We start from the raw sequence: 10,111 nt of genomic DNA, 5'->3' as shown, positions 1-10,111 counted from the left end.
TTCCACGTGGGTGATTTCTGCTACTTTGTCTTCTAAATCACTGATCCGATTCTCTGCTTCATCTAATCTACTGGTGATTCCTTTGAGTGTGTTCTTCATTTCAGTTATTGTATTCTTTAGTTCTAACTGGTTGTTTTTTATGATTTCTGTATCCTTCTTTATGTCCTTAAGTTCCTGAAACATTCTTATCATTATTCTAAACTCTGTCTCCTAAAGGTTGGATACCTCTGTTTCATTTAGTTGCATTTCTTGCGGTTTCTTCTGATCTTTTACTTAGGACATGTTTCTTTGTTTCTTCATTCTGGCTGTCGCTCTGATTGCTTCGATGTATTAGATCACCTAGAAATAAAAATGAAAAAAGAAAGAAAAAGAAAAAACAAAAAAGAGTAAGAGGGGAAAAAAAAGGAAAAAGAGAAAAAAAATGAGGGGCTCTCTGCCCGCTGTAATCTGAACCACAGACCACTTGCTCAGCAATAGAGAGATTCTGGGCAACTCAGCACCAGATGCTGGGGGGAAGCTCTCAGTGTGTCATGCGCCGACCTCCCTCTAGACTTGAAGTAAGCTTCTCACAATTAGTTGCTGTGTGCTTTGGAACTGTGCTCACCACCGAAAATCCTCACAGGTTGTTGCAGGCTGTCTGCTGCTGCAAAAAACCCTCTGTGGCCTGCAGAGGTAGGAGCTAGGGACCAGGGGCTCAGGGTGCCCCTGGCAACACAGCTCTAGGTGGGCAGGGCAGGCCCCCAAGGCACCACAGGGTGTGGTCAGTGGCCCCTACCAAGTCAGAGCAACATGCACTCCTGCATCAGCAGCCAAACCACACAAACTCGCCCGGAAAGCCCTGACCATATCACGCAGGCGCACAGCTCGTTGGCCTACACTCCCAGGAAAACTCCCTGTCTCAGCCTGTCCCAATCAGCCGCTCAAAGATCAGGCCGAGCAGCCCGACAGCCAATTGCCACCAAGACAGCTCTGCATGCGCAGTGCGGAAATCAGGGACCTAAGGCGAGTCACACACTTCCGGTTCTGTTGTAGTTGGAGCGCTCTTGCCCGGCGTTTCCCTGGCTACGCAGCACAAATAGTATGGAGGGTGGGGATCCAAGGCCGCATGCGCACGTGCGAACGCACGCACGCACTCCTGCACCAATTCCAGCAGACCAATGCAGTCCCAGACCTGAGCCTCTGTGGGAGGGCCCAGCCCTGAAAAAATGGCGGCCTCCTGTGCACTACTCGTGTGCAAGCTCCACACCAGGGGAACAATGGTTCCACAAACCTTCAGCTCCCGCGCCAATGGCACTTAGTTCAGTCCTTCCCGGAGGCTCCTGGGCCCCGCTCACAAAGCCACTCCCTCCACCAGGAACCGGGTGAGTGCTCACCAGCGAGCAATTCGGTTTGCCATCTCCACTGTTTCTCTAGACGCCTCCAGTCTCACCGAGCCAAGCAAAGAGAGTCCTCACTATTTTCTCCTTCCAGCTATCGTAGAACTCCTCTTCCCGGCAACGTAACTCTGGGGTGGTGAGCATGGTGTGGGGCCGGAGGGTCTCGCCCCCAACCGGAGAAGCCTCCCCACCGCTGAGGTGACCCTCACGGGGTTCGCCCTCTCTCATCTTCGCCCCTCCTACCGGACGCAATGTGGCCTCCTCTTTAAGTCCTTCATTTAGAGGTTCTGTTCATCTAGGGTCCAGGGAACTTCCGAGGTTGAATATCTTATAAATTATTTGTAATTTTGTTGTGATCCTGGGAGGTAGTTGGCACAGTGTCTGTCTATTCCACCATCTTACTGGAAGTCTCCAGAGCTCGAACTCTTGAGCGAGCTCTTAACCAACTGAGCCACTCGGCCAGCCCCACGTCTCATATTAGAATTGATTTCTGTGTCTTTCTCCCATATTAAGCTGTAAGCTCCATGAGGGCCGCGACTTTGCCTATCAGTGCTAGATCCCATTAGCCTAGCACAGTTCCTGGCTTGTAGTTTACATTTAATTTTGGTTAATTGGAAATAACTAAAGCCACAGAATTACAATAATAAAATGAATCACAATTTTCTTAGTTGAGGAACCTAACATTTCTTCCTTAATTGTCCCTCTTGATTGGTCTTTCATCACAACTGATGTCATTCTCCCTGTCCTTCTGCTCAATGCATGGTTTATTTTTAAAACCATTCCTGGATCCTCATTGCTGCTAGTAAAGTCTGAATTTGTAAGTGCATGTGCCATTCCTGTGTTGAGCCCTAGGGGCCTTCCAGGCAATTTCAGGATCTTTGTTCATTTCTACTCTGCTGCCCCCAAACACTCATTACTATCACTGTCCCAGTGTTTCCTTTTTTTTTAATTTAAATTTTTGGTAATGTCTCTTTTTTATTTTGAACTGAAAGATTTTAAACATCAGAAAAATGTGTGAATACACATGTACCCACCCCAGCTCTATTAAATTTTAATAAATTATTCTTCAGATTGTGTTTTTGAAGAAATACAACATTACCAGTATTCTTCCAAGTACTAGGCCCCTTTCTCTTTACCCAGAGGTGATCATTATCATGATTTTGGTGTATATTTCACAGACATCTTTATACTTTTGCTACAAGTGTATGTATTCATGAACAGTATAAAAGTCTTTATATACTGTCATGCCTCCCCCCACTTAGTGATGGGGATACGTTGTGAGACATGCATTAGGCAATTTTGTCATTATTCAAACATAAGAGTATACTTACACAAACCTAGATGATATAACCTACCACTGTAATTTTATGTGGTATATTTTTATACAACTGGTAGCACAGTATGTTTGTTTATACTAGCATCACCACACACACATTACACACTATGATGTTAGATTGTTATGACCTCACTAGGTGTTAGAATTTTTCAGCCTCATTATAATCTTAAGGGACCGTCATCATGTATGTAGCCTGTTGTTGACTGAAATGTTCTTATGCTGCATGACTGTAAAGTTTTTTGATTTATTTTTTTCTTTTTAATTGTGGTAAAATATACATAGCATAAAATTTACCACATTAAATGCCTTTAACTATACAATGTAGTAATGTTAAGTATATCCACATTGTTGTGTAACCAATCTCCAGAACTTTTCAACTTACAAAACTGAAGCTATGTACCTATTAAACAACATGTTTTTAAATTTTTAGCATTTATTAATACTTACAGCTTCAGTTCTTTGATTTTAATTGCAACAGTATCCTGTCATTGATTATACCATGTTATGCTTAGTTTTTTTTCTAAAATTTTACTGTTACAAATAATGCACAATAGTGGTTACCAGAGGGTAAGGGGTCAGGGTGGTGGTAGATGAGGGAAAGAGGGATCAAATATATGGTGAGTTGGAAGGAGAACTGACTCGGGTTGGTGAACACACAATGTGATTTATAGGTGATGTATTATAGAATCGTGTACCTGAAATCTATAACTTTACTAACAGTTGTCACCCCAATAAAATTTAATTAAAAAAAAAAAAGAAATAACGCTTAGTGAGCATTCTTTTTCCTGTCTTCCTGTGAGCATTCTTGTTCCTGTCTTCCTGTGAGCACTCACATGATTTTTTCTAATTTTATGGTTGGATCTCTGTAATTATTACCAGTTTCCTCACCGAAGTAGTTGTATCAGTTTAGTATAACCTCAGCAGTGAATGAGCTTCCAATCGCCACACCCTTGTTAAACCAGGTTTTGTCAGATTTAATATTTGTCAATCTGATGGATAGTCATGGTTTTAATTCATGTTTCTCTAATTACTGTTGAGGTTGAGCTTTATGTGTTTATTGTTCATTCCCGTTTCCTCTAGTGTGAACCTCCTTATTCGTAATTGTTTTTTACTTGTTGATTCATAGGATGAATTCTTTCTATATTTTGGATGCTGACATTTTGCCTGTTATGTTACTCATACCATCTTTAAGTCAGTGGCTCTTTTCATTTGTCTTTTGTAGAACTGTTTTTTGTTTGTTTGATTTTAGTTTATCAATTTTTTGGTTTGTGCTTTAAAAAAATTTTTATTTAAGAAATCCTTTCTTATATTCCAAGGTCATGAGGATATGTCATGTTTTCTTAAAGTTTATGTTTTGTTCTTCATGTTTAGGCATTAATCTGCCAAGAATTGATTTTTATGTACACAGTGAGAATCTAATATTATTTTTCCATGTGGATAAAATGTTCTAACACCACTAAACAGCCCATTCTTTTCCTATTTTGTCTTTTCCTTTTGAATTAATTTGGGATTTACAGAAAAGTTCCATAAACTGTACAAAAAATTCCTGTATACTTTCACCCAGATTCACGACATGTTAATATTCAATGTTTTTGAATGTACTTGCATGTGTGCTTTCTTCCCCTCTTCTCCTCTCTTCTTCCACACAGACACAATATTTTTTTCTGAACCATTTGAACATAAGTTACAGACATAATGTCTTTTCTCTCCTAAGTACTTCACTGTGTGTATTCATTGAAAATACAACAATATAATTAATTCTCTTTCATTACATCAATGTAATTATCAAAATCAGGATGTTAACATCAATAGACTTGTATCTATAGGCCCTATTCAAATTCTGCTAATTTTCTAACTAATGTTTTTTAAAGCAGAATACTAATAGTTTTGGTTTTGGGTGTTTTTTTTTTTTTTTCTGATTTTCTGTCAGGTTTACATTTGGTTGTGATGTCTTTCTAGTCTCCGTTAATCTGGATTCCTGCTGACTTTTAATGCCTTTAATATATATCCTTTTTTCATATATGCATGTATCTGTTTTGAGGCTTTTCTCTCTCATTAGTCTGTTTGTCAGTTCCTGCACTAATTTCACATTATCTTATATCTTTGGCTGATGATAAAGGTCTTAATATCTAAGGAAAGTATCCCCTCTGTTTTCTTTTTCTTTAAAAATGTTCTCCAAACTCTTGGCTCTCAAGTCTTTCATAAGAGTATTAGTCAAGTTCCAGGAACAATGCTATTGGAATTTCAGATTAAATTGAAAGAATCTGTAGATTAACTTGAGGAGAATTTACATCTTTACAGTGAGTTTCTCATGTAGCTAGATTGCCCTGTTTATTCAATTTTTCGATGTTCCTAATTATGTTTTGTAATTTCTCCACTGATGTCTTGTTTATTCATCCACTCTTCACTTGGATAGTTTCTATTCTTTATGGTGTACCCGGAGAATTTCTTCTTTAATGAGACCTTGTCTCTTTTGGGGTTCTCCTTTCCAGGTGTTCCCATAATACTTTTCACATTGTGTAGTGCTGCTGTTTAATTGTCCTCCTCTCATAAATTGTAAATTTCTTGAAGGCAAACAAAGAGGTTCTAGTCCTCCTGGTATTAAGTGCCCAGAATAGTAATTGCATCTAGTAGTAGTCAAATGTTTATTTAATGAAGGAATGAATACAAAAGTAAATGGATGATGGGCCAGCCGAGTGGCGCGATGGTTAAAAACTGGCTTGGGACGCCAGAGGGCCCCAGGTCGGATCCCACATATGAGGGCCAGTGACACTGCCCTCTACAGCTAAGATGCTGAACAACAGCTCAACCTGGAGCTGGGCTGCCATGAGTCACCAGCGCCGGCAGGTGGGTTGCCGTGGGCTACCGTGTGTAGCCAGCAGCCAGCGTGAGCGACCAGCAGCCACTGTGAGCAGCCGTCCAGAAGCCAGCGACTGATCTGCCTCGCCCAGGAAGAGCACAATGATGGTACCAACTTGGTCCAGTGAAGCAATGTCCTCCACAACTAGACTGAAGAACAAAAGGATAGCAACTTGTCTGTTCTCCTTCCTCCAATTCCCCAATAAAAATCTTAAAAAAAAAAAAAAAGTAAATGGATGACAAAATATAGGTCCCCAATACTTTGCTGCTTAATGTGTGTTCCTCTCTATGGGTGTTTTCATACTTTTTTTAGGAAGATAAGATTAAAATAAAACAAAAAAAAATATTCAAGTATTAAATTTCTGAAAAGTTAGGAAATATTACAGAGAACTTTTATAAATACTTCTATTAACTTGATTTTAAGCACTGCAAAACCAGAAGATAAGTCCCTATTTCTGGGGCTTAAATTTTAAAATTTTCTTTAGTGTTTTTGTTTATATAGCAAATTTCAACAGTATTTTTTAAAATATGTACTGTATTTTAAGTTGTACATACTCTGTAGTCTTCCTAATTTTTTTCCCCTGGATTTTGAGATGTAGTATACAGGAACAGAAACAATGTTGTGCCCAGGTTGGGAAATTTGATTTTAGTTTTATTGTTGTTTTTTTTTTAAATTGGAAATTGGGGGAGGGGGATAGGCAAGTTGCTTGTCCTTTAGTTCTTCAGTCTAGTTGTGGAGGACGTCGCTTCACTGGTTCATGTTGGTATTATCATTGTGCTCTTCCCGGGTGAGGCACATTGGTTGCCGGCCATTGGACGGCCGCTCACGGCGGCTCTTGGCAGCTCACGCTGGCTGCTGGCAGCTCACGCAGGCTGCTGGCCGCTTATGCTGGCTGCCAGCCCCTCAACAGTAGCTTATGGCAACCCACTGCAGCTCCACTGCAGCCTACGCTGTAGCCGGCAACTCACAGCAGCCCAGCTCCAGGTCGAGCTGTTGTTCACCATCTTAGCTGTAGAGGGCACAGCGTCACTGGCCTACATGTGGGATTGGAACCAGGGCCCTGCTGCTCAGAGCTGGCGTCCCAAGCCAACTCTTAACCAATGCGCCACTCGGCTGGCCTCTGATTTTAGTTTTGACTGAGCTACTGTTGCCATGATCTTGAATGAATTACTTCATGTCTTTAGTCTTTATAAAATGTGGCTCTGCTCATATCTGCTCATCATACCTCAAAAGATTTTTCCTGTATTCAGATAGATGGGTGTATGAGAAAGTACTTTGAAAACTATAAAATGATGTTTTATGTTATTTCCCTGGATAGGAGTATTTTGCTTTGAACACACCCAGTGTGTGTTATATGGAAATCTCTTTAGCAGAGTTCAGAACAGCATTCATTTTGTCAAAGTTGCTCCACAGTTGATCAGGATGTGTTCCTCATCTTCCAGATTTGCAGTGACTGGAGACAATATAGCAGGAGCTAGTTAGGGAAGTGAGTGCTATCCAGGACTATTTGGGTTCCATGTGGAGGCAATGGAAAATAATGACTAATAGCTTGGGCTTTGAAACCCCAGTGTTCATCCCGACTCCCTCACTCACTCTCCATGTTATTAGGTTGAACTTTATGAAATTACTGTTTCTGTTTGTTAAAAAGATGCCTGAATATCAGCAGTTACCTTCATAAGGTTCAACCCACTAATTTAAGCCTTAGTTTTCTTACCTTGTGAAATGGTAATGTTAATAAGTTGCAAGGTGAGATTTAATGAAATACTTTTACTTGTAAAACTTACAGCAAATGTCTGTCACATAGATGCTCTATAAATACAAGTTATTTTTAACCAAGGCAGCTTGTTGGAGGCTTGAGGAGAACTCAGTATTCCCAGAGTGTGGCAGGAACCAGAGAACTAAAATTATAGGTGAGACTTTTCACAAGTTCCATCTTAACAACATGAGCCTTCAGGTTTATTGAAGAGTGACAGAAACCCATGTGCCTGAGAGAACTCTGCAGGGGGCAGGTAAGCAGCCTGGTCACCCCGTAAGCTGGTTGCAACAACCTGGAAGGGCCAGTGTTTCCACTGCATATGTATTCCAGATACACTCTTCCGTAGTTTGTTCCTTAGACACTCTAGGCAGTCGGGGGAAGCCAACCTGTGTCTTCATATCGACCAGCTAAAGTCGGGTTTACTAAGCAAGAAAAAATTTATTCCATTCCTACAGGTGGTTTCCTTTAATTTTTGAGTAGGTGACGATTCATCAGGTAAAAAAATGTGAATGTGTACCTATTCGTCTCTTCCAACAAGATTCTTCCAAATCTACACTTCCCTCTTCAAAACTGTGTTACCTCTCATCCTTTTTTTTTAGGGTTCAGAACTTTCTTAAAGATAATTAGTTGCAAACTGATATTAAATTTGCTTTGCTATTATTTCTCATATGTTTGTATGGATAGATTGACAGATTTATTACTAGTCAAGGTCTTATTTATGCTTTTTCCCCCCTATAACTGTTTCAAGTTATAAAATTTATAACTAAATTTGTACTAAAATTTATGAGTTAAAATTGGGAAATCCAAGCGGCGCCCGGCTAGCTCAGTCGGTAGAGCATGAGACTTTTAAAATTGGGAAATCCTTATTTCAAATAAATACATTCTAATGTTTATTTAGCAGTCTTTGCACACTTATTTTTGGTATCATGGGAATTAAAGGCAAATAATTAGGCATCCGATATTCTTGATATTAAAAACTGGAAGCATGCTTTCTAGGTTGCTTGCATTCATAGTTTTGCTTATCAATTATTTTTGTCTTATCTCTTCTTAGTGGAAGTTCATTGTAATATAAAGGGGAGACTAGATTAGTGGGAAGCCTGGAGACTTGGGTGTTTGACTTGGTTTGGTGACTAACTGATAGTTAAGTGACTTTAGGATTATCACCTAACATTTCTTGGTGATAATTTTCTTTCCTCTGACGTGTTAGGTTTTGGAATGGATGATCTCTGAGGTTTTAGTGGACTTAAAAAATTGACAGCATTTAAAGAGTATCAGCTAGAAAGGGGTGAGTATATGAAGATCCCAAACTAAGGGTATTAAACTATTTAAAACTTTTAAAAAATAACACACACACACACACACACACACACACACACACACGACAAGCAGAACTATAGAAAAAGGCCCATAGATCCAAGAGATCTAGAGGGCAGCTAATGTACACACTGCAACCTTTGTGGGGCAGCATCCCTGTCTGTGGCTTTGTTCTCTTCACAGGCATTAGTGGTTGGTTGAAATAAAACCAGAATGCCGTAGCCCTGAATTTGAAAATGTAGCTCACAATTTTGTTTTGTTTTTGAGTCTTATACTTCAAAAACAAATAGTCTTAGCTGCTGTAACCTTTTAAATGTTAGCATTGCCAATAATTGGTCCAGTAACCTCAGAACTATTTTCCCAGAATGCTATATAGAGATGATGAAAAGTTTATCACTTTTATGACACTTACGTAAAGAGAAACATTAAATTATACATTGTTTACTTGGTAGTTTTAGATGCTTGTAATGGTCACCTGACTGAATTGGTTATGAAAAGGAGGCAATGAAATTCAACATAAGTTTAGAATTATTCTTTGGAATGACTGCATAATTGTAAGGGTAATTAAACTCATTTAAGATTACTTTAAAAAGCAATTCCATGCTAATATATTGTGGTGATCATAACTGTACAGATATTGGAAAATAGCAATTATCCCAATGTTATGTGAATAGAAACTAAGATGAAATTTCCAGGGGCCACTCTATAGGGTTGTATGAAAAGCTTTTATTCTCTCACAGTTTAGATGGAGATAAGTAGAGTTTTATGTAATTCTACTTAATATGGACACTAAAATGATTATAACCAACATTTATTGTTTCAGTTAGATAACCTTTAATTTTCACAATGATTCTGTGAGGTAGGAACTATTGTTATCTCACTTTTACATGGGAAAACTGCTGAGGGTCATATGTCAAGTGGGCAGTAGAGCTGGGAGCTGGACCTGGCCAGTCTGACTCCTAAATCTGTGTGAGAATAGGCTGCCTTTGAAGCTTGTGTTATATAGTACTACAAGCAATGGTTAATGGTTAAGAGTGACCATGTGGTCTAGAAACTGGTAGGTCATTTAACTTCTTCAAACGTCAGTTTCCACAAGTGTAAAATGGTTGCTTTTAGAATTAACTGGGATAATTTATTTAAAATAGCATACAATGTATGCTAAACAAATTGTTATTAATAATCACAGTAGTTGTAATAATGACTCTTGTTTTTGTGATTCATAACAGCTCCATATTTCTGTGGCCCAAGGTTTTCAAGTGTTAAGTTCAGTACATAAAGTGGGTAATGTTTTAGTTTTAAATTACAGTAGTTATTGACTTTTCATTGTAGGTCCAAAACGATTATTATGAATTAGTAAGTGAAAGAGATGTTTTGGTTTCAGAGTACAAAATAACAGTCTCTTTAAAGGAGATGTCACTTCTTTCTTTGTGCCTCAATTGTGTGTGCGTGTGTGTGTGTGTGTGTGTGTG

The 10,111-nt window shown here is 39.1% G+C and overlaps 1 protein-coding gene across 4 annotated transcripts in view; it reads left to right on the top strand.

The window, feature by feature from the left end:
- Positions 1-10,111, top strand: part of UBE2V2 (ubiquitin conjugating enzyme E2 V2) — a 52,643-nt gene that overhangs the window by 24,228 nt on the left and 18,304 nt on the right. For 2 of the 4 annotated variants that reach the window (XM_019661302.1, XM_019661303.1), the window contains exon 2: positions 8,536-8,613. The exons of the other annotated variants lie outside the window; for them this stretch is intronic. The gene's annotated coding sequence lies outside the window, so the exon portion shown is untranslated. The remainder of the gene's footprint in view (positions 1-8,535; positions 8,614-10,111) is intronic. 4 annotated transcript variants of the gene reach the window in all.

The sequence above is a fragment of the Hipposideros armiger genome, unplaced genomic scaffold (genome assembly GCF_001890085.2).
Source record: "Hipposideros armiger isolate ML-2016 unplaced genomic scaffold, ASM189008v1 scaffold_343, whole genome shotgun sequence".
Taxonomy (NCBI): Eukaryota; Metazoa; Chordata; class Mammalia; order Chiroptera; family Hipposideridae; genus Hipposideros; species Hipposideros armiger.
The sequence above is the reverse complement of the archived record's forward strand: the minus strand, read 5'-3'. Positions and strand labels throughout refer to the sequence as shown.